Consider the following 24,014-nt stretch of genomic DNA (forward strand, 5'->3'; position numbering starts at 1 on the left):
GAGCTAGAAATATAGAACTAATAATTTACGTTTGTGCTTTATATGGTCATACCTTTTCAAAACATGTATTAGTTTTCGGTTGCTACTGTAACAAACTACAACAAACTTTTTTCATATGACACAGATTTTTTTCGTATAGCATTACACATGTATTGTTCATATGGCATCACCATCTTCCCCTTTTGCATGTAAAGTCCCCTTTTGATTACATTGGGTCTATCTGGATAATCCAGGATAATCTCTTTAAATCAGCTGATGAGCAATTTTAATTCCATCTGGGTAAAAATTAGCAAACTAGAAAATAAGGCATCTCTCAACTATAATATGCTATGAGAAAAACATATTTGTGCTGGCATAGAATATAAATGAATGGAGAGCAGGGGTAGAAGGGATAGAGACTGGGACTTACTTAGTCCTGTCCAAAAAAAAAAAAAAAAATGTTTTTGAGAAGGCAATAGTTGAGGGGGAAACCTGAAGGAACAGAAGCCTACCAGGAGAGATCAAATGGAAATCCCACGCAGGTAGAAGAAACAAGGGAATCGAATGTTCAATGGCTTGATGTAAGAGAGTGCATAATGGTGCATTAATCAATTAGGATATAGTTTAGCAGAAATATAAGCAGTCCTACCCCCAACTGATCACTAAAGTCTGTGGCTCAATTACTAGTTCAAGAGAATAATTATAACCTTTGGGATGGCTAGTTTTATATATCAACTTGACTGGCTATGGTGCACAGATTAAACATTATTTCTGTGTGTATCTATCGGAGTGTTTCTGGATGAGATTAGCATTTGAATCTCTGAACTCAGTAAAGTAGTTTTCCCTCTCCAATCCATCCAGGGCCTGAATACAACAAAAGGCAGCTGAAGCAGGAATTTATCCCTTTTTACTTCCTATCTGCCTACTTAAGCTGGGACAATTCACTTTATCTTCTGCCCTTGTACTCATTCTGAATTACATCACCCTTCCTTGGTCTCCAGCCTGCAGACAGTAGATTATTTAATAATTTCCCAGCCTCCACAATCTTGTGAGCCAATGCCTCGCAATAAATAAATCTACTGGTTCTGCTTCTTTGGAGAACCTTGACTAATACAACCTTTTTATGATATTTCAATAGCTTAACTGTCAATGATTCTAGTTATGCAGGATTTTATTATATCTATTTTTACATATCATCTTATATAATATTTTTCATGCTGTGGTGATTGGCCCATCAGTGGTTCATAAAGTCAATATAATTTGATAGCATACATTTAATAAAATAGAATATATTATAAAATATTATAAACATAATTTTTTCTTAAAATATCTGTTGGCTGGGTATGTGTAAATGTATACGTACATATGTTCTTACCAGATCATGATGTCGTAGGAGCCAAGGAGAACTTTCCCCTTGGCTCTCTGAAGGTTTGCCAAAAAGTCAGCTTTTATAAGAAAAATACATTAGATAAAAGACATACAAATTTATTTAATGTGGGTACACAGGGGACTCCAGAATGAAGACCCAAAGATACAGAGGAAATTGTCCATTTTTATGCATAGCTTCAACAAAGTATGAACAGCTATGTAGAAATGACAGCCTTGCTAGCAAGGCCTGTCTGTCTAAATTACTCTCCACGTCTGAGCATGCATTCCTTCTTCTCATTGTGGGGAAGGACTCCCTTTGGAATGGGGGCCTTATGACTTGCAGTCAAACAAGGTGGGTCAGATAATTTCTTTGTGACCAGTTTTTATGAAGAAAGGTAGAGGGAAAATTGAAATAATATTCTTTTGGTTTTATGACTGGCTTTGTGGAAATGTGCATTCTGGTTTCTATGACCTGCCTTGAGGAAGAGCGGTACAAGTTTCTACGTTGGTAGAGAATGGAACTCAAGAGACAAGAGAGTAGAAGGTCAGAGAAAAACTTCTGCTTCTGAACCAGCTTCTGAAGCCTTCATTTTGGAATATTATTATCTGAGCCCCCAAAATTTCCTGGTATAAAAACTATCCCAAGAAGTTTTACAGTCCAGAAAATGGGTTGGTGGATTGTCTTATAAGCCATTGAACCAGTCTCTCAGTCTTAAGAATAGGCCAGTCCAGTTAAACAGTTACTAGTTTTGTATCATTTCAGGCAGTGGTGTTGCATATGGGCTACCACCAAAGTCAGGCCTCCATGTGATTTGAACAATCAGATATATAATGAAGCATTTCTATGTAAACAAAATAAAAATAAAGTTTAATGGGTAGAACAAGTTGTAAACTCAGTTTTTTCGTCTAGAAGACAGCCCAATCATGTGGGCGGAGGATTACCTAGGTGCCAAGGCAAGAGACTGAAGGCACAAACTATTTCAGTATAATAAAGAAAATAGTTAGAATAAGAACAGTCATATTACAAACTAGATATAGAGATGGTCATGGACAATTATCAGTCATTATTATAAATGTTATTGATCATTAGCTTTTAATATTACTCTTTGTTGCATTACTAATATAACCTAGGAATAACTGGCGGGTATAGGGTCAGGTGCTGAAGGGACATTGTGAGAAGTGACCTAGAAGGCAAGAGGTGAGCTTTCTGTCATGCCTGCATAAGGGCCGCTTGAGGGCTCCTTGGTCAAGCGGTAACGCCAGCGTGTGGGAAGGCATCCGTTACTTAGCAGACCGCGAAAGGGAGTCTCCTTTTCTTGGAGGAGTCAGGAACACTCTGCTCCACCAGCTTCTTGTGGAAGGCTGGATAGTATCGAGGCCCCCCCGCAGTCATCCGGAGGCCTAAACCCCTCCCTGTGGTGCTGTGCTTCAACGGTCACGCTGCTTGTCCACTTTCATGCTCCTCCCGTACTCCTGATTCCTCTTTGAAGTTCGTAGTAGATAGCGGTAGAAGAAATAGTGAAAGTCTTAAAGTCTTCGATCTTTCTTATAAGTGCATGGAAGAAAACGCTGACGTATGCTGCCTTCTCTCTCTGCTTCCGCTACCTAAGAGAGAAGGGCACCCTATCCTGTAATCACGTGACTTGCTTCACCTTGTCAATCACTTAGAAGATTCACCCTCCTTACCCTGCCCGTTGTCTTGTATGCAATAAATATCAGTGAGCCCAGCCGTTCGGGGCCCCTACCCGTCTCCGCATCTTGATGATAGTGGTCCCCTGGGCTGAGCTGCTTTCTCTTTACCTCTTTGTCTTGTGTCTTTATTTATTACAATCTCTCGTCTCCACACACGGGGAGAACACCCGCTTAGCCCCGTAGGGCTGGACCCCACCCATCAAAATTTTTAGACGTTGGGCTTGAAGGACCTTCAGATGAAAGGACAGCAGACAGTGGCACTCTGACAGATTTGTCCTGGTCTGCAGTTTGCATCAGGTCTCTAGTGAAATTTCTGAGTATTCTAGACATCAACAGCCATGAAGGATGTTCATATATTAAGTTGCTATAGTGATTTTTTCCCAAAATTCATATCAAGTTGTCTAGATTCAGCTTGTAGGGCTGCAGAAAAAAAGTAGTTTTAATTTAAATGATTTTAAGTCGGAAAAATAGGGAGAAAATGGAAACATTAGCTTGGAGACATGTAGCCAGAGAAGAAATCAGAATTCAGTCCAAATTGCAGGCAAATAATAATAACTCAAAACCAATGAACAAAGCTAGAATCTAATAACAGATGTACTATAGTTTCATTTTGAGACATATTTTTTCTTTTTCCAGTTTCTCATTTCTATCAAAGACAAATCACAATAGGACCAGTTTATTTGCAAAATATATTTTAGTCTTATAATCCTCGTCCTGAACTATTTACATAAAGTGCAGCAAAAATAGTGACTGGTCATATCAGCTTTTAAAAATTGGCTTTGCTGGAACTTTTGTAAGGAATTTCAGATTCGATTTTCAAAAGCCCCTTGAGGCTGGGAAGCCAAGCCAAGGAATTGCCATTAGACTGTCTATAAATACCTGAATGAATTGGTTGAATTTCTCTTTTCTTGAGGTCCCAAAGTAACTTGAGGTTCCTGGTCCTATCAGCAGGTGACATTCTTTACTTACCACAGGTCAGGAACCCTGTAAAGGAACCATGTATACAGGGTATCAGGCCAGTCTTTCCAAGTGGCTTTTTATTGGTTCTATAAAGTCAACTTTAATTCCTCAAAGCAATCTGAGCCTATCTGAAAATATATTGTTCCATTTAAACTCTTGGTAAAAATATCCAGTGTCTCCAATTGTGTCCAGTTATAAAAGAAAACAAATTTTTATTGAACATTTGCAAATAGCTATAGTTCCATAATTACAAATACAAATAGTTTCCAAATACTAGATAAATTGAGGCTATTGTTTTCTGTGCTTCAACAATGTAAAATATTTTTCTTATTTTTGATCACTGTCAAAAGAAGTTTAAGAGCCATTGCTTTAGCATCTATGTATGGACAATAAGGGTAATTCTTCAGAGATTAACCTGAACTACAATGTATTGGCCTCTGTGAAAATGATGGGCTTAGCTTTGTTCACATTGAAGGAATACATTTATAAGAAACTTAATGGATATTATTACTATGTTTAAGATGAAAACATTACCCTCTTCCTCGCACAATGATTATGTCTCTGTATTATAGCCTGAAGGAGAAATTATTTATATGGTATCTGTAAAGAGGATAATTGCTACATTTTTAAGTAACTTTTGATTGACATGATAGTCACAGAAACATTTATTTTTTTCCCCATGTGGCTTCTAGAAATCTTAGGACCAAGTATTGAATAATTTGTTCCAGGTATATAAGATTTCATGGTATCTTGCCTTCTACATTAATTTATGCCATCCATCTAATTTTTCTATTTGTACTATATTTTTGTTTCAGTTTTTTCACTATTTAAAATTTGTTTTTATCTTGTCATATTTTAATTTGTAAACTGCCTTAAATAGTTTTGGACATACTGCAACCAAAACGCATAAAGATATGTGTTAAAGAAGAAATATACCTGTTTTGAATAATTTTCATGATCTACAAAAGTATCTGTTAGAGAAGAAAGTATTTTCTAACAAAGCAAACAACCTTCAAGTTTCAAGTATTTAAGTCAACCATATAAACATAGTTCATCTTTTAATTGAGTAAAATATTTTTATTATTTATTTATTTCAGAAAATAGATGACTTGCCCAAGATACTATAACTAGTGAATTACTGAAGTTAGACTTAAACCAAACTGTTTTATGGTAGGTATGATGATTTATTGTTGTTTCTAAATGTGGGTAAGTATGTGTATGTTTAAATGCTGCTAAACAATTGAAAACTACTCCAAAATTAATTGACATATTAGGAAAATAGTATTTGTGTGTGTGTGTGTGTGTGTATATATATATATAGTTGTGTGTTTGTGTGTGTATCTATGTGTCCATACATACATGCACACATGCTTTTATCAAATATTATTGATTGAACATTTATTTTTTGCTCTTGAAACTCGAAATTACATTTGTGATGTTGATACAGCCTTCTAGTAACAAAATATATATATATATCTTTTTAAATTTTTCTGATAACCTTTTTGTTTCAAAAACAAGCAAAGAAGTTGCTATCTTCTGCCTTCCTTTATAGCGCCTCTAACAAAACATAGATCTAACAATGTCATTCTACTTCTTCTTATCAGAAGTCTTAAATATCTCATTACACTCTGACTTTATGGTCTCTGCCTACTGCATTACAGTTTCTTCTATTGCATGACTCAGTGATGCAAATTGCTATATATCTCTTCTGATTTCTCTTTTTGATTAGAATGGACATTTTCATGATGAGTGTAAGTGATTCATCAAAATACAAATATAGAACAAAGTTTTGTGCAGAGCATAAGTTGACACACTGGAATGTGTTACATTTATTTCTTTGTGACTTTTTTTTTTTTTTTTCCCGAGACAGAGTCTCACTGTTGTCACCCGGGCTGGAGCGCAGTGGCATAATCTGGGCTCACTGCAACCTTTGCCTCCCGGGTTCCAGCAATTCTCCTGCCTCAGCCTCTTGAGTAACTGAGATTACAGGCACCCGCCACCATGCCTGGCTAATTTTTGTATTTTTAGTAGAGACGGGGTTTCACCAGGTTGGCCAGGCTGGTCTCGAGCTCCTGACCTCAGGCGATCCACCTGCCTTGGGCTCCCAAAGTGCTGGGATTATAGGCATGAACCATCTTTAACACTACTTTTGCATATATTATTCTACGTTGCTTTAGATACATTGCATAAAGGATGATTATAAGTTATTAATAAAATTAAGTCATTAGAGTTTCATTTCAATATATAAAATATGTCTTACACTTAGAAGATTTCTGAATATGGGAAAATGTCTGACATGGGGGAAGAGCAGTTTCCGCTCAGAAATTTCTTAAGCAGAGACTTAGATTGCCCGCACTGACAAATTTTTAATCAGGTAGTGTTTAATGGATGGAGTAGGACTGAGTGTTACTGACAAAGAAGTAAGACTACATTCTTGCCAAAATCTTGTCTATAAAACATTTTGTGACTTTATTTGTAGAGTTTTTTGGATTATTTTTCCATAAAATAATTAAATATAAATAACTGTTAGTTTTTGCAAGTGAACACTTGTACTCGTCTTTAAATGGAGGAGAAATCAAATAACTAATAAATATTGTCTAGCTTAAAACAGGCAGAAAATATGTGCAAAAAATAAATATTACAACATAATTATCTGCCAAGATTTCTAGAAGACCTTGTTACAATGGAAGTCATTTATTTATTTGTGTATCTCTAATTGAATTTAAGGAGTTCTTGTATATAGTTAGCTTACAAGAGGTTTTTCAAGACACAAAGGGCTGTTTAAGGGCTGCACATTTCTTATGTTCACATATATGTACCGTTTTCTAATATGAGTAGATGGCATTTACCACCTGCTTTGGGTGGCGTTCCCAAGGCACATTAACCTAGGCAGATCCAGTCCTCGCAGGCCAGGGGGCTCAACAGGCCTCAAAGGGATGAAAGTCTGGGCCTCCATAAGTAGGAGTTGGGCCCCTCCACCAGCATCTCCAGTGAGTGGTTCTTCACATTTCTGGTGGTATACCAAGTGTCTGGGATTCTGTGCTGAGCTCTTCCTTATTCACTCAACATTACTGAGGGAATCCTTGTTGACATATTTCCCTGTGCTGATAACATGCATAAATTCAGCATGTTGCCAAATCTAATCTGAGATTGTGAAACAATTATGTTTATAATATCCAAGAGATAATTATCAAAATTTAAGAAATAAATAAATTGCATTACAAATTACATTGAATTCAATCTTCTTTAATCAACTAAAATATTGATATAAATACCTTTTATTCACATTCAGAAATAGTGAGTAGTAAACAAAAATTATGGGGAAAGATGGCTTATTGGTTTTGGAGTTTCAGAAGACTATTTTTTAAACAAATAAATTGCTTAGACTTATGAAACTTCTAGTTCTGGCTGAGAAGCAAAGAAATGTTGAAAGTCTCTAGCACCTTTAAGTCAGACTGTCTCGTCTCTGTCACTGATCTCATTTTCTAAGTGGTGTAGGCAGTGTCAGTTCTAAATGTTTTATTTACCCTGATTTGGAATTTTAAAAAATCTTCAAAAGTCAGAGCAGCCAGATAGCATAGGTTTTAAGGTAAGTTTTTTTTTTTCAACTTTTATTTTAGATTCAGAGATACATGTGCAAGTTTGTTACCTGGGTATATTGAATGATGCTGAGGTTTGGGATACGAATGATCCAGTTCTAAGCATAGTACCCAATAGTACCCAATAGTTAGTAAGTTTTGACGTTTGGTGGGGAGTATAAACTATATGAATAATTTCTAGCATCCTAGCCACTGAAATAACACAAACTCAAGGAATTTTTTTCCCCTGGTTAAAAATAGTTTTGTCTGTAATAGAAAACTTACATATAGTTAGTTGTTGGTGAGCCAGTAAACAGATCAGAAAGGAAAATGAACCACTGTCAGAATAAGATCTACATCAGGCTGTTCTGCTACATGTCAGCATTTGCTTACCCTTTCTCTTTCATTATAGCATTGAACTACTGACATGCCCAAAGAAGAAAACCCGTTCACAACCACTAAAGTCCATGGCCATTTAAATATGAAAATGGTAAAAACCGCTTACAAATTGCCAAATAGAAAGGCATTCAGAAATTATTACTTTTCTTCTAACCTCCTTTAAAACAATAAATTGTTCTCTTATTGGATGTCAAGTATGTGCTCAAAGCAAATAGTTTAGGACTAGATATTGGCCATGTTGTAATGACAAACTTCGAATTCATAAATCTTTACATTGAAACAAATTATCACAAAACATGAAGTACATTTGAAAGTTTATGTTACCATGCAATTGTTGTTTATTTTATATTGTGATTATTTTTCTTCAAGAAATTTCCACCTTCTCCCTAACCCCCCTGCCAAAATCACCAATCTTATTTCCTTAATAGATTATAAAACTGAGTTAAGAGAAGAATCTGAAAAATATGTAAGAGAGAATATTCAAGAAATGAGACATTTATTGATATCCCCAGGTTGGCTGAGGGATGGCTTTAACTATCACTTGCAAAATTTCAGTACGGCAATCTGCTTGTCAGGAACTAACAGACAAAAGAGATATTCTGAAGAGGCCGTGTATACAAAATTATGTTTAACCTGTGAGAATTATCTCTAATACTATAGGCCTGATTCTTGCATTGCTATTCAGATCACAGCCTTGACATCATCACTGGAACCTTGGAATTGTTTTTAATTCTGTTCTCCAGCCTTGCCATACCTTTGACATTAGAGGAACTCAGTTCTCTTGTCTTGACCAACCCCAACAAAATCGCCCTAAACTAATGTTGAGACAGAGTACGCAATTATGTGCTCATGTGTATAACTAATGTTAAGTTGTGTATCAAGATAATTTGTTTCTTTAAAATTATGTAATTTGCCAAACTTTATTATTATTATTATTTTCTTCAACTTTTATCTTAAGTTCTGGGGTATGTGTGCAGCTTTGTTACATAGGTAGACGTGTGTCATGGTGGTTTGCTGCACAGATCATCCCATCACCTACATATTAAGCTTGGCATACATGAGCTATTCTTCCTGCTGCTGTCTCTCCCTTGGCTCTCCAACAGACCCCAATGTGTGTTGCTCCCCTCCATATGTCCATGTGTTCTTACCATTCAGCTCCCACTTATAAGTGAGAACATGTAGTGTTTGGTTTTCTGTTCCTGCATTCAAACTTTCCTTTCCTTTTTTTGACCTAAAAAAGTAACAGGAAATGTTATTGCAATTTATTATGAGCATGTGGAATTGCATACTTTAATGCTCTGTAATTTAAATTCTGCATTCCATGGCATAATGTCTGAATTGATACCAATTTATAATAAATCCCTAACACTGTATACATTTTCATGTTGGAAAACTGATTCTTGTTTCCAGGATTATTATTTAAATAGTAGGACAAATATATCATGAATCAGATCTTTTCTAGCTGGAACCTTTTTTGTGCAGAAGTTTTTTGAGAAAAGCTGAGTGTTGGGAGAAGCTGAGGCAGGGCTTGCATGTCTGACATAATGTAAAAGAGTCTTTGAACATGTCTGGGGTTCAGGGTCTAAAACCGCTTGTGGCCTTTGGAACACCAAGCTCTGTGCTAAAGGGTGGAAGGCTACCCAGTTGTACCATAATCTAAGCCCAAGGCATAAAACCCATAGTGGCTTGGATAGAATCCAGGGCTTGTGGCCTCTGGAATGTGTCTAGACTGGCTGACTCCTTGCTCCTTGCTCTCCTGGGATTGATTGTATCTTGAGTTAAAAGAACCGGCTCTCCATTATCTCAGGTAGCAGCGCATATGCCAAACCATCACAGCTGTAAATCATGTGCTTAATGCAATGCTCCCTTTCACCCCCACATTCTCAACACCTGTTTCTTTGTTTGATCACCAATAAGTAGTCTGGGCTTCCAGAGCTCAGGGCCTTTGCAGCCTCCACACTCGTGATGGGCCCCTGGATCTACTTTCTCTCTCAAACTGTCTTTTCTTATTCCTTTCACTCCGCCAGACTTCATCACCCCCATGACCTGGTGTTGGGCCTGATCACCCCAACAAAGTTTATTACATGTGTTTTGGAAGTTCATTGTATATATCTAGCAAATGCAACATGTCTGCCATGCTGAAGCCATACTGAAGTTATGACACAATTTGGTTCTGATAAAGAGAAACTGCCCCCTTCCAAACATGAAATGGAATACAAAAGAGACAGTCTTTTTTTATTATTATTATACTTTAAGTTTTAGGGTACATGTGCACAACATGCAGGTTTGTTACACATGTATACATGTGCCATGTTCGTGTGCCGCATCCATTAACTCGTCATTTAGCATTAGGTTTATCTCCTAATGCTATCCCTCCCCACTCCCCACAACCCACGACAGTCCCCAGTGTGTGATGTTCCCCTTCCTGTGTCCATGTGTTCTCATTGTTCAATTCCCACCTATGAGTGAGAACATGCGGTGTTTGGTTTTTCGTCCTTGCGATAGTTTGCTGAGAATGATGGTTTCCAGCTTCATCCATGTCCCTACAAAGGACATGAACTCATCATTTTTTATGGCTGCATAGTATTCCATGGTGTATATGTGCCACATTTTCTTCATCCAGTCTATCATTGTTGGACATTTGGGTTGGTTCCAAGTCTTTGCTATTGTGAATAGTGCTACAATAAACATACGTGTGCATGTGTCTTTATAGCAGCATGATTTATAATCCTTTGGGTATATACCCAGTAATGGGATGGCTGGGTCAAATGGTATTTCTAGTTCTAGATCCCTGAGGAATCGCCACACTGACTTCCACAATGGTTGAACTAGTTTACCATCCCACCAACAGTGTAAAAATGTTCCTATTTCTCCACATCCTCTCCAGCACCTGTTGTTTCCTGACTTTTGATGATCGCCATTCTAACTGGTGTGAGATGGTATCTCACTGTGGTTTTGATTTGCATTTCTCTGATGGCCAGTGATGATGAACATTTTTTCATGTGTTTTTTGGCTGCATAGATGTCTTCTTTTGAGAAGTGTCTGTTCATATCCTTTGCCCACTTTGTGATGGGGTTGTTTGTTTTTTTCTTGTAAATTTGTTTGAGTTCATTGTAGATTCTGGATATTAGCCCTTTGTCAGATGAGTAGGTTGCAAAAATTTTCTCCCATTCTGTAGGTTGCCTGTTCACTCTGACGGTGGTTTCTTTTGCTGTGCAGAAGCTCGTTAGTTTAATTAGATCCCATTTGTCAATTTTGGCTTTTGTTGCCATTGCTTTTGGTGTTTTAGATATGAAGTCATTGCCCATGCCTATGTCCTGAATGGTATTGCCTAGGTTTTCTTCTAGGGTTTTTATGGTTTTAGGTCTAACATTTAAGTCTTTAATCCATCTTGAATTAATTTTTGTATAAGGTGTAAGGAAGGGGTCCAGTTTCAGCTTTCTACATATGGCTAGCCAGTTTTCACAGCACCATTTTCTTATTTGATGTGGATGAGACTTCTGGACATATGTTAACTTTGGATAAGAAAATGTATTTGCAAATTGTGCCAACATATTTATAAAAGCTATGCTGTGGTGTATTACAAGTTCGGTATACATAGACATATTTGGGCATGTTGTTCATCTTTGGAACTGTCTTATGCAGCATAATTCTTTGCACAACCTATACGCTCAATAAAAACATTTGTTAATTTTTTTATGGAAATAAGGATCATGATTTATTTGTATACACTAGAGAAGTATAATCTTTAAATAGTTTGATAAAATTTTCTTGGAAAGTTCATGAGGATAGAATTAGGTAGGGGGAATCAATAGAAGGAAGATATCAAAAAGGACTTTGAAATAATGTAAATGTTAGAGGAAGAGAACCTAAAATATAGAAACTATCTTGAAATCAATATGGATTCCAAAACTATGACAATGTAGCAACAGTTCATCAGTTGGACATGAAAACTAAACGGAAGTCATTAAATATTAATTGAACAAAATAAATAGTTATGCAGTATCATTTACCACTATCTAATGATTCTGAAGAGTATGGGCTTTTTCCTCATTACCAAAATCACAAACTATTTGAGTACAGGAACTATCTGTTTATTCCATTATCATACATAGTTCATAATAGATATTCAATGATTATTCAATAAATACATGAATAAAAAGTAAAAACTATATATGTACTATAAAATGTTTCAAAGACAATAATGAAATTCAGAACAATTATTTTTTAGTGTTTGAGAAGATTCTTAGGAAAGCAGAAAGTAGCACTTCTGTAGGCATAAGACTTCTGTGTCAACATTGTTAAAAATGGCATTGTTTGCATCCTTAAAAATGTTCAGCAACTGGTATCCAGTGACGGTAGAGCTATTCTTCCTCATTCATTCTTGGCACATGCCTTATACCTGTGGAGCAATGAGAGAAAATTCAACACTCCACTTTAATTAGCAGCAGAATATAATTGTCTTAAAGAAACTCTGAATGTTATGCTGCTCCTGCATTTTGAAAAGCGCCCATACCTGAACAAGAGCTAGTGTTCTTCTGAGGCCCTCACACAATCCTTAGCTGATTAGTGGGCTTGGAGTTTGAGGCAGCTGCGCAGGCAAATTGTTTTACATCTGAATATGGATTTTTATGAGGCTACATAGCTTTTGCAAATAAACCTGAAGAAATGTTCCACCTGTGCTCTTAGAATATTGGGAAAATTCTTAGATAACAGCTCTTTTTGGATTAAAATTTATTATTGCAAACTTGTTTTGAGACAAGTCTTTGCTTTGGCATCATTCCATGAGTTTGAGAAGCATAAACTTTGAAACGAAGTGTTCAGCAAATCTCAAAAATGATAATGACAGGAAAGAAACATCACAAAATTTCTGGGGCAGGATAGAAACATATTATGTTGGAAAAACGTTTTCAGTGCACAGTGTAAAAATGCAGCTTGAGTAGTATTAAACAAGGAGATTGAAAGGGTTTGCAAAAGCAGTGATTCAGGAAAAAGTGCCCAGATTCAGGAGTTAACTAGATTCCAAACACCTGCCATGGGCAAACTACCTTTGTGATCAAGTTAAGTAACCTTTCATTCAAAACTTTTGCTTTTTGTCACTACTATGAATACAACAGTTGTGAATATTTTATATTAACTCACATAAAAAAAGTCCATTAAGTCTTTGACTCACAATGATTATCCAATAATTTGCCCACAGTTGTCCTTCATAAGACTTTTTTTTTTGAAACAGAGTTTCAGTCTTATTGCCCAGGCTGGAGTGCAATGGCACCATCTCGGCTCACTGCAACCTCCGCCTCCCAGGTTCAGACAATTCTCCTGCCTCAGCCTCCCGAGTAGCTGGGATTACAGGCACCCACCAATACGCCCAGCTAATTTTTGTATTTTTAGTAGAAACAGGGTCTCACCATGTTGGCCAGGCTGGTCTCGAACTCCTGACCTCAGGTGATCCACACGCCTAAGTCTCCCAAAGTGCTAAGATTAAAGGTGTGAGCCACTGCACCTGGCCTATAAGACTTATGTGATGATTTTGTGGTGTTGCATATTTGAAGGGCTTAAACCATGCCTGGCACATTAGTCGAGACGTATGTATCATCTCTCTGCTGGTTACATCCCAGGGTATCCATGTTACCAAGAAGATATGATTTCTTCACTAGCATGAGGCTTTTATTTACTGATTTCTGACAGTGTCCCTCATTTTAGTTTGGAAACATTTTACTTTTACTTTTGCTTAGCTCATTAGTGTTTATATCTGATAGATTGATTATTATAGCTATAGAGTGAGAAGATAACTGGTATGTTTCTTCCGTAAATATTTACAGACAGATGCCCACAAATACTTTACAATATAATCTTAATGTTTGCTTAAATGAAACAAGCAAAAAACAAAATATATATGGTGTGAATTTCATTTTTAACAAGTATTTCCCTAAGTTGTGCAACTCTGGGTAAGTTGTATTTTTTTTTTATTTTCTTATTTTCTATTTTTTTCATTAAGGGTAGCAAAAAGTATTAGAAACATTAACCTGAGATAAGAGACAGTGCTTTGTATTAAGAAGGTCTAATTGTTAATTTAACCAAATCCAATGGATCCATGACTCTATTTTTTAAAAAGAAAATCTATTACCTAAGTATTATAAAAAGTGTAAGGAGGAGTGTTGAGCAAAGAAAATGGTAATTGTTTGAGTTATTTTAAATAAACATTAACCAAATAAAGCAACAATTACATTACATAGTATGTGGAATCAAATAAATTGAATTAAAATAGTAAAAGTGCATAATCCTAGAAAGAATGTCTGGAGTCATATCAGTATATATGAAATAAGTCTATTTGTAAATCATAAGTATTCAAAATTTTATTCAAAAAGGTTTTCAAGCCCCTCAGATAATGTTGGATACCTCTATTAAGTGTTCTCATACACTATATTGCTCTGTTTTTTTTTGGAGTATGCATTTCTATTCTCATTGATTATTTAATTAAAATCTGTTCTCACCAGCAGTCTAGACATTCCATTAGGTAGGACTTTTTTTTTTCCCCCTCTCACTGGTATATCCCCAATAAGTGCACAGCCTGTGGCACACCGAAAGAGCATCAGAAAAATGATTGATTATGTAAACAAATAAATGGATGAAGATAAATGGGTAATAAACACAAGAGAATAATCAAGTTCGTTTGGGGTTAGGAAAGGCTTCTCAAAAGAGATAACTCTATTTTGTTTACAATGAGTCAATAAGTCACTTGGGAAGAAGGGGACTAAAGAAGATCAGTGGGAGAAGAGTCAGCATAGGCAAAAGCCTGCAAATAAAAACTTTCATGTGTTAGTATTGTCAGAGCATAGAGGAAAATGGAAAAATAATGGGACTCAGCATGGCCATGGCTTATTATGGCCAGGACACTGGCAGTTTGTATTGATAGTCCATATAGCTTAGAAAAGACAAAATGCATTATCCAGTGTTGGTTATAGTATCTAGGTGGGCTCAATAAACAAAACTTGTTAATTGTGCTTTTCATAAGGTATTGCATTTCTTTGATTATTCAATGCTAACAGTGGTAGATTAAGCTTGGGTCAATGTCATGGCATATTTGTTATTTTCTCCTTGTATTTTAGTCATTTTTTTTGCTTTATATAATTTGAAGCTATTTATTAGATGCATTATATATTACTCAAAAATTAAACTTTTTATAATTATACAATGTTTCTCTTTGTCTCTAGAAATGCTTTGTCTTCAACTCTGTTTCATCAAATGTTAATATCATAGCACAAGCTTTCTTTTTGCTACTTTTGTCTGATATATCTATTTTATACTTTTACGTTTGACTTTTATCCGATGTTTAATACTTAGCTCTTATAAACAACAAACAGACACTTTTCTGTTGTTAATTCAGTTTAATCATCTTTGTGTATTAACTGGAGAGTTCATTTCAGTCACATTCAGTTTGATTACTATATAAACTCACTTTTATAAGCTTCCTTTGTCCTTTCTACTTGTATAGCTTTTTCTATCTAATTTTTTTCTTCCTTTCTACTTTTTGATTAATTGAAATTATGATCTTTTTATATTTTCTCATTCTCATTGTTAGTTATGTACCTTCTTTTATTTTAGTGGATTTTTTTAAAATCATAACATGGATTTAAAAAATATGTATGGAGTAAATTAGTGGTTTTACCCCATTCTTAAACAATATAAAGATTTAGAATGATTTAACTCCAGCTTTACTCCAGAGATAAGTGCTTCAACTATTTTAAATTGATTTAATCCCAAATATTAGGCAATATTATCATTAATTTATTTAGCTAATTTTTATTTAAAGTTACTCACATGATTACTATTTTATTTATTCAATATTCTTTCTTACACTTTTGATTATACATTTGTAAATAATTTTTCTACTTTGTTAAGTCAAATTGTAAACAGCTTTTCATGGTAGGCAGAATCCTAAAATTATTTTCAATGACACTCTGTCTTATATAATCCCATTGCCTCTGAATGTGAATGAAACTTGTAAATATGATGAAATATATTGTTCATGCTTCTATTATGTTATATGGCACAGATTAGGAAGCGGAGATTATCCAGGTGGGCCTAACATAATCCCTTGAGCCCTTTAGAAACAGAGAGATTTATTTAGCTGGTTGCAAAAGGGGAACTCAGATTTAAAATATGAGAGGGATTTGATGTGGGAGAGGTTCTTTGTTGGTGGCTTTGAGCTGGAGGAGGCCATAGAGCAAGGTTTGAGAACAGTGTCTTGGAGATCAGAGCATTACCTAACCAAGAGAAAACAGAAAGTATAATGTGACAAGAGCAAGGACAGGATTCTGCTAATAACAGAATGAGCTTGGGAATAGATAATTAGATAAAGCTTAGCCCTGTTGATAGGTTGATTTCAGCCTGATGAAAACCTTGACAAAGAACTCAATCAAGCTTACCTGCTCTCTGAGCTGCATACTATGAGAAAATAAATGGGGGTTGTTTTAAACTCCTGAGTTGTGATAACTGTTTATGAATCAGTAGACAACTAAAACATCTTTAGTGAGATTCTATTCATGTTAAATTCTCTGTTTTCTGATACTTATTTCTAGATAATTATTTTCCTCAAAGATTTAAAGATACTTTTTATACCCTTCTGTTTTAAAAGGTCAATTTTGATTTTTTTTTGGCTCTTTTATAAACAATCTTTCTTGTTAGTTGCTTTAGTAATTTTTTTTTTAATTTGTGTCTTTCTTTATGCTACTATAGTAGAATACCAAAGACTGGGAATTCCAGAACTTCTATAACAGAATATGACAGACTGGATAATTTATAAAAATCAGAAATTTATTTGTCATAGTTCTGGAAGTCATAGTTGTGGAAATCATAGTTCTGGAAGTCCAACATCAAGATGCCAGCATTTGATATTTAGTGAAGGCCTTCTTGCCACATCCTCTGGAGAAAAAAGAATGCTATGTCCTCACATGGCAGAAGGTGGAAGGACAAAAAACAAGCTATCTGATGGATGAATGGAGCCTCTTAATCCCATTAACTATGAAGGAGCCCTTATGGCCCAATAACATCTGAAAATCTCACCTTTTAATGAGATGACATTGGCAACACCTGAATTTTGCAGGGGACACATTCAAACCATAGCAACTTGACTTCACGACAATGTATCTAGATGTGGATTTATTTTTCTGTCTTTTTTCTTTCCCTTCTTTTTCCTTCCTTTCTTTGTTTCTTATCCTTCCTTTCCTCTCCTTTCACTCCTCTTCCCTCCCTCTTTTTTTTTCTCTCTCCCTACCTCCCTCCCTCTTTATTTCTGCTTTTTGTTCTTTAGTCATTTTAACATTTTAGCTTGGGGATTTCTCTGTCACAACATTACTAAAGGATGGGAACTGTATCATTGCTCAATCTTAACTTAATTTAGGAAGGAGTATTTCCAAGTTGAACTTAGTTGCATGCTCATTTTCAAGGATTTGTTTATAGTTCATTATGTAGCCAAAATAAATGAAGGAGCAGGTCAGTAGGAACTGGTAAGTGTCTGTAAGGCAGCTCCATCTTTGCTGCTATTTAACTCAATACATCTATGTGTTTAAATTTGCTTATGGTCTCACAGAATGCGCCTTACTCTGTTGTCAGAACAGTGATGGTTCTATAAAAATGGTTCTCTAGAGTATTGCTTCAATAATTTCATGTTTTTTACATGTAAAGTTTTTCAAAGTATCCTGTTTTCTGTATCACCAGATATACAAGCAGAAAAGGCCTGAGATACCATTTGATTTATTAGGTAGGTGGTGCAGAAACAATGAAGAGTGTGAGAACAAGGTGTAGCAATCACATTTGCATTTTTAAAAGTTATACTGTTGATAGTATGGAGAGTAAATTGTAGGGTGTAATGAACGGTGATAGGAGACAAAAGCTTCAGAGAGAAATGGTAGTGCAGATGAAAAGGAAAAAAGATGCGAGAGAATCTCAGATAGTGAACTCAACAGGAATTTGTAAATTGTTGGATTTTTTAAAAGGGTAAGAAAAAAAGGTTTGAAGTCTAGATTTTCAATTATTTCTTGCTTGTATGAATGTTTTCATGGAGTTGTTACTACCCAGAAAAGAATCAGAAAAGAAAAGGATAGGTTAGGGCATGGTAGTGGCTCCAAAATAACTATTTTAGCATGAGTGCTTTAAGATTAATTATATGGAGGCAGAACTATTCCACTGGACATTTGGAGTTACTGATCTGAAGTTCAGAAGAAAAGAGAACACCCAGAGTTTTATTTGTCTGTTTGTTTTTAAGAAACATCAACAAATAGAAAAACCCGAAGTTCGGTTACCCTGTGATATTACCCAGGCAGTATTTATAGTAAACAGAGAAAGGGAGCACCAAGATGTTTAGGAGTGAGCACAATTGTTATGCTATAGAACAGAAATTTGATCACCAGGGCCCTAGAGAAAATGAGAAATCTCCATGATATAGTTTTGATGTGTGTCCCTGCCCAAATCTCATATTGAAATGTAATTCCCAATGTTGCAGTTGGGCCCTGGTGGGTGGCGTTTGGATCATAGGGCAGATTTCTCATGAATGTTTTAGCACCATTCCCCTTGGTATTGTCCTTGCAATAATGAGTGAGTTCTCATGAGATCTGGTCATTAAAAAGTTTGTAGCACTTCCAATTTTGTTCTCTCTCGTTCCTCTTTTTTGTCTTGTGATGTTCCTGCTTCCCCTTCACCTTCTGCCATGATTGTAAGTTTCCTGAGGCCTCCACAGTAGCCAGGCAGATGCCAGTATCATGCATCCTGTAAGCCTGCAGAATCATGAGCCAATTAAAACTCTTTTCTTATAAATTACCCAGTCTCAGATATTTATGTATAGCAATGTGAGAATGGACTAATGCATTCCATAATATGTTTATTTCAGTATTTCAGTTACGCCTGTCTCTCCTTTCTAATTGTCATTGTCAACCAATAATAGATTGTGTTTTCTCCTACACTTTTATGCTATTCTTCATGGAATAAAACAAATCCCAAAAGTTAGTTTCAAATTGTCAGCACTCTTTCCAATTTCATAATGAAAAAACATGAGGTTGTAGGTTTTAAAAGTTGCAACCTGATTTCTCTCAAGAAAATTTTAAATCTAAATAACCTTTTGGAAATGCATTCTGCCCCATTACTCAGAGTTTCAGTTCTTTTTCACACAGTGAAATCTATGATTAAATTGCACATTTCTGTAGATAGTGATAGTCAACATGTATCTCCAATCAAAGAAACAACACACCAAATTCAAGATGTTTTTCATGGAAGCAATTTAATTCCATGCTTGTTGTGAGTTCTGTGATACAGAATTACTGAAGATTGCTCACAAGAAACAGAATAATACATTCAAGCTAAAAATGCATCGAAAGTGTTTTCCCCATCCATAATTCATTAAAAATGAGTAAAAATAAAAATCATAGATGAGGATGTCCTAATTTGGAGACAAATATCAAGGGTTTTATTCATTACTGCATGTGAATTCAAATAACTTATATTCTCATGGTATAACTTATTCACAATATTGCCTGGAGGATATTCTAGGACAAAAGTATAAACTTGCCTTTTTGCTGAGTTCCCTAAACCTTCCTTGTTTCTACCTTTTCTGAATTTTGAAATAGTCAAATACTTTCACAGAATTTCCTGTACTTGTCAACTTCCAACTGAAGATCTTTTATAGTAATGAACTTACTTCTCTTTGAGTGATAATGCTCTACTCCTCACAACCTGGAGAAGAGATGTCTGTATGTGTGAATCTAAACAAAGAACAAATGCACTTACAAATATTTTTTATGAAACCAGTATTTCATCATTATACTTTTTTGTTATTTGCTATGATTTTTTGGCATATTTTGCATTTTTCCTGAAATTACTCAGAATTAATTTCTTTTGTTTTTACTTCTTTATTTTGCGTTTCTCCAGAAGGACATCCTCAAGGATGAGAATGAAAGTTATGTATTTATTTTCAGAAAACACTGGTAGAATACGGACACATGAGACAAGGCCAGAAAGGAAGTCAATAAAATGTGATTACTAAGCAAATTACCACCAGAGAAGCAGAAGGAAATCCCACTTCAATATTTTGAGAGACAGTAAAGAACATTCCCTGGAGTTAGGACAAATGAAGAGCAAGAAGTTTGTGCGTATCTGACAACTTTTCTTCCATCACTAGTTGAGGGCTACTTCCAAAGATTTAACGTTCCTGCCCTTTCAGATTAACTGCTCTGGCTTAGTGTACCCACAACAAGGAAGAAAAAAAAAAATCCTTAGGCAGAGAGTCTCAGGTGTTTGTAATTGGCACCATGGATAGATAGAGGTGAATTATGATATGAAACGGGCAATATCTTCAGTATCTCTTACACATGCAAATAATACGCCTCATTTTTGTTACACAGTAACTCATTTGAAATTTTCCAAATTAAAATGATAAACACATGGTTGTTGTAACAAAGAAAACAATGGAATTTATTCATACCTTTATAAATACACAGACAAGTTGTCCTCTTGGCATGGCTTGGATAAGTACAAGTTTAGACATAATGGTATATTAACCGTGCAGTATAAGTACAAGCTTCACTGCTAGCTCTTCTTTCTAATATTAGAAATAACCATGCAAATGACAGATGTACGCCATGATCAGTAAAAAAAAAATCATGTTACTTCTTTTTTAAGAAATTACATCTTTTATTTTAAATACAGATTGTACAACTGCAGCTTTCTCGCATGAGTATACTGCACATAGGTAGTGAGCATAGTACCCAGTAGGTAGTTTTTAAGCCCACACCACCCTCCCTCTCCACTCTAGTAGTCCACGATGTCTGTTGTCCCATGCTTATGTCTATGTGTACTCAGTGTTTAGTTCCCACTTATAAGTGAGAACCTGTGGCATTTTGTTTTCTTTTCCTGCATTAATTAACTTAGGATTATGGTCTACAGTTGATCTATATTGCTGCAAAGAACATGAATTCATACTTTTTTATGGCTGCATAGTAACCCATGGTGTATATATACCACATTTTCTTTATGTAGTCCACCATAAATGGGCAACTATATTGATACCATGTCTTTGCTACTGTGAATGAACATACAAGTAGCTATGTCTTTTTGGTATAATAATAATATATTTTCCTTTGGATATATATTAAATAATGGGATTGCTGGGTTGATTCATAGCTCTGTTTTAAATTCTTTGAGAAATCTCCAAACTGCTTTCCACGGTGGCTGAACTAGTTTACATTCCCACTAACAGTGCATAAGTGTTTTCTTTTCTCTGCAGCCTCACCAGCATCTATTATCATTTACTTTTTTTTTTTTCAGCATCTTGCTCTGTCATCCAGGCTGGAGTGCAGGGGCACCATCTCAGCTCACTGAAACCTCCACTTCCCGGGTTCAAGCAATTCTCCTGCCTCAGCCTCCTGAGTAACTGGGGTTACAGGTGTGTGCCACCATGCCCAGCTAAGTTTTGTATTTTTGGTAGACATGGGGTTTCATCGTGTTGGCCAGTCTGGTCTCAAACTCGTGGCCTCAAGTGATCCACATGCCTCGGCCTCCCAAACTGCTAGGATTACAGTTGTGTTCCACCACGCCCAGCCTTGTTATCATTGACTTTTTATTAATAGCCATTCTAACTGATGTGAGATGGTATCTCATTGTAGTTTTTATTTGGATTTCTTTGATGATTAAAGATGATGAGCACTTTTTCATATGATTGTTTGCTGTTTGAATGTCCTTTCAAGAATTGCTTGTTCATGTCTTTTGCCAATGTTATAATGGAATTATTTGTTTTTACTTGTTAAGTTCCTTGTAGATTCTAAATATTAGACCTATGTGGGATACATAGTTTGCAAATATTTCTCCCATTTTGTTGGTTGTCTGTTTACTCTATTGATAGTTTCTTTTGCTGTGCAGAAGCCCATTTGCTTAATTAGGTTCCACTTGTCAATTTTTGTTTTTGATGCAATTGCTTTTGGGGATTTAGCCAAAAATTATTTTCCAATGCTGATGTTGAGAAGGATATTTCCTAATTTTCTTCTAGGACTTGTTATAGATTGAGGTCTTCCATTTACATCTTTAATACATTTTGAGTTAATTTTTGTATATAGTAAAAGATATGGGTACAGCTTTGATCTTCTTCATATGGCTAGCCAATTATCCCAGCACCATTTATTGAATAGAGAGCCTTTTCCCCTTTGCTTGTTTTTGTCAGTCTTGTCAAAAATAAGATGGTTGTAGGTGTGCACCTTTATTTCTGAGTTTCTGTTCTATTCCATTGGTCTATTTGTCTGTTTTTGTACCAGTGTCATGCTGATTTCATTCCTGTCATCTTCTTGTAGAGTTTGAAGTTAGGTGGTGTGATGCTACCAAGTTTGTTTTTTGTTTGTTTGTTTGTTTGCTTAGGATTGTTTTGTATATTTGGGATCTTTCTTTTGGTCCTATATGAATGTTAGATTATTTTTCTAATTCTGTGAAGAATGATGTTGGTATTTTGATAGAAATTGTGTTGAATCTATAAATTGCTTTGGGAAGATGGCCATTTTAATGATATTGATTCTTCCAATCCATAAGCATAGAATTTTTTTTATTTATTTGCATCATCTCTGATTTATTTCAGCAGTGCTTTGTAGTTCTACTTGTAGAGACATTTCACCTTCTTAGTTAGCTGTCTTCCTAAGTATATCTTTTATTTTTTGTGGCTATTGCAAGTGGAATTGTGTTTTTGCTTTGACTCTCAGCCTGGATGTTATTATTGTATAGAAATGCTACTGACATTTGAAGATTGATTTTGTATTCTGAAACATTACTAAAATTGTTTACCTGTTCTAGTAGTCTTTTTGGTGTAGTCTTTAGGGTTTCCTGTCTATAGAATCATATCATCGACAAAGAGAGATAGTTTGATATCTTTTTTTTCCCTATTTTGGTGCCTTTTATTTATTTTTCTTGCCTGATTGCTCTGGCTGGAACTTCCAGTATTATTTTGAATAGGGCTGGTGAGAGTGGGCATACCTCTCATATTCTAGTCCTCAAGGGGAATGGTTCCAGCTTTTGCCTGTTTAGTGTGATGTTGGCTGCGGGTTTGGCATGGATGGCTCCTATTATTTTGAGGTATGTTTTTTGATGCCTAGTTTCTTGAGGCTTTTTATCATGAAGGGATGTTGAATTTTATCAAAAGATTTTTATACAGATATTGAGATAATCATGTATTTTGCTTTCAATTCTGTTTATGTGGTGAATAGCATTTCTTGACTTGTATACGATGAACAACCTTGCATCCCAGAAATAAAGCCTACTTGGTCACAGTGTATTAACTTTTCTATGTGCTGCTAGATAGTTACAAACACCATCAAGAAGTTAGAATAATTTGAAGTTATCAATATAACTTTGCACTTAATGGAACTAGGAAAAAATAGAGGAAAACAACCCCAAAGCTAACAGAAAAAATTAAAATTAAAGAAGAAATAAAAGAAATTGAGATGCAGAAATTCATAAAAAAGTTCAATGAAATCAAGAGTTGATTATTTGAAAAAAATAAACAGTATTGCTAGACCACTAGCTAGATTAACAAAGGGAAAAAAGGGAAGATTCAAATAAGTACAATCAGAAATAGAAAAATATGACATTACAACAGATCCCAAGGAATACAAAAGATCATCAAAGAATAGTTCGAACAACTCTATGCACACAATTTAGAATATCAAAAGGAAAGGGATAAATTCCTGGAAACACATGATTCTCCACGATGGAATCAGGAAGATATTGAAATCCTGAATAGATGAATATCTAGCTCTGAAGTTAAGTGAGTAATAACAAACCTACCAAGAAAAAAAAATGCTCTGGATCAGATGGATTCACAGCCAAATTCTACCAGAAGTACCAAGAACTGGTATCCATCTTACTGAAACTATTCAAAAAATCCAGGAAGAACTCCTCCCTTACTCATTCTATGAAGCCAGCATCGTCTTAACACCAAAAGCTGGCAGAGACGCAACAATATCCCTGATGAGCTTAGTTGCAAAAATTCTCTACGAAACACTAGCAAAC

The 24,014-nt window shown here is 35.4% G+C and overlaps 1 long non-coding RNA gene across 2 annotated transcripts in view; it reads left to right on the top strand.

The window, feature by feature from the left end:
• Positions 1–24,014, top strand: part of LOC129398747 (uncharacterized) — a 136,660-nt gene that overhangs the window by 23,449 nt on the left and 89,197 nt on the right. For both annotated transcript variants that reach the window (XR_008626660.1, XR_010109016.1), the window contains exon 2: positions 5,097–5,169. This is a non-coding gene — a long non-coding RNA (uncharacterized LOC129398747). The remainder of the gene's footprint in view (positions 1–5,096; positions 5,170–24,014) is intronic.

Source organism: Pan paniscus, chromosome 11 (genome assembly GCF_029289425.2).
Source record: "Pan paniscus chromosome 11, NHGRI_mPanPan1-v2.0_pri, whole genome shotgun sequence".
NCBI lineage: Eukaryota > Metazoa > Chordata > Mammalia > Primates > Hominidae > Pan > Pan paniscus.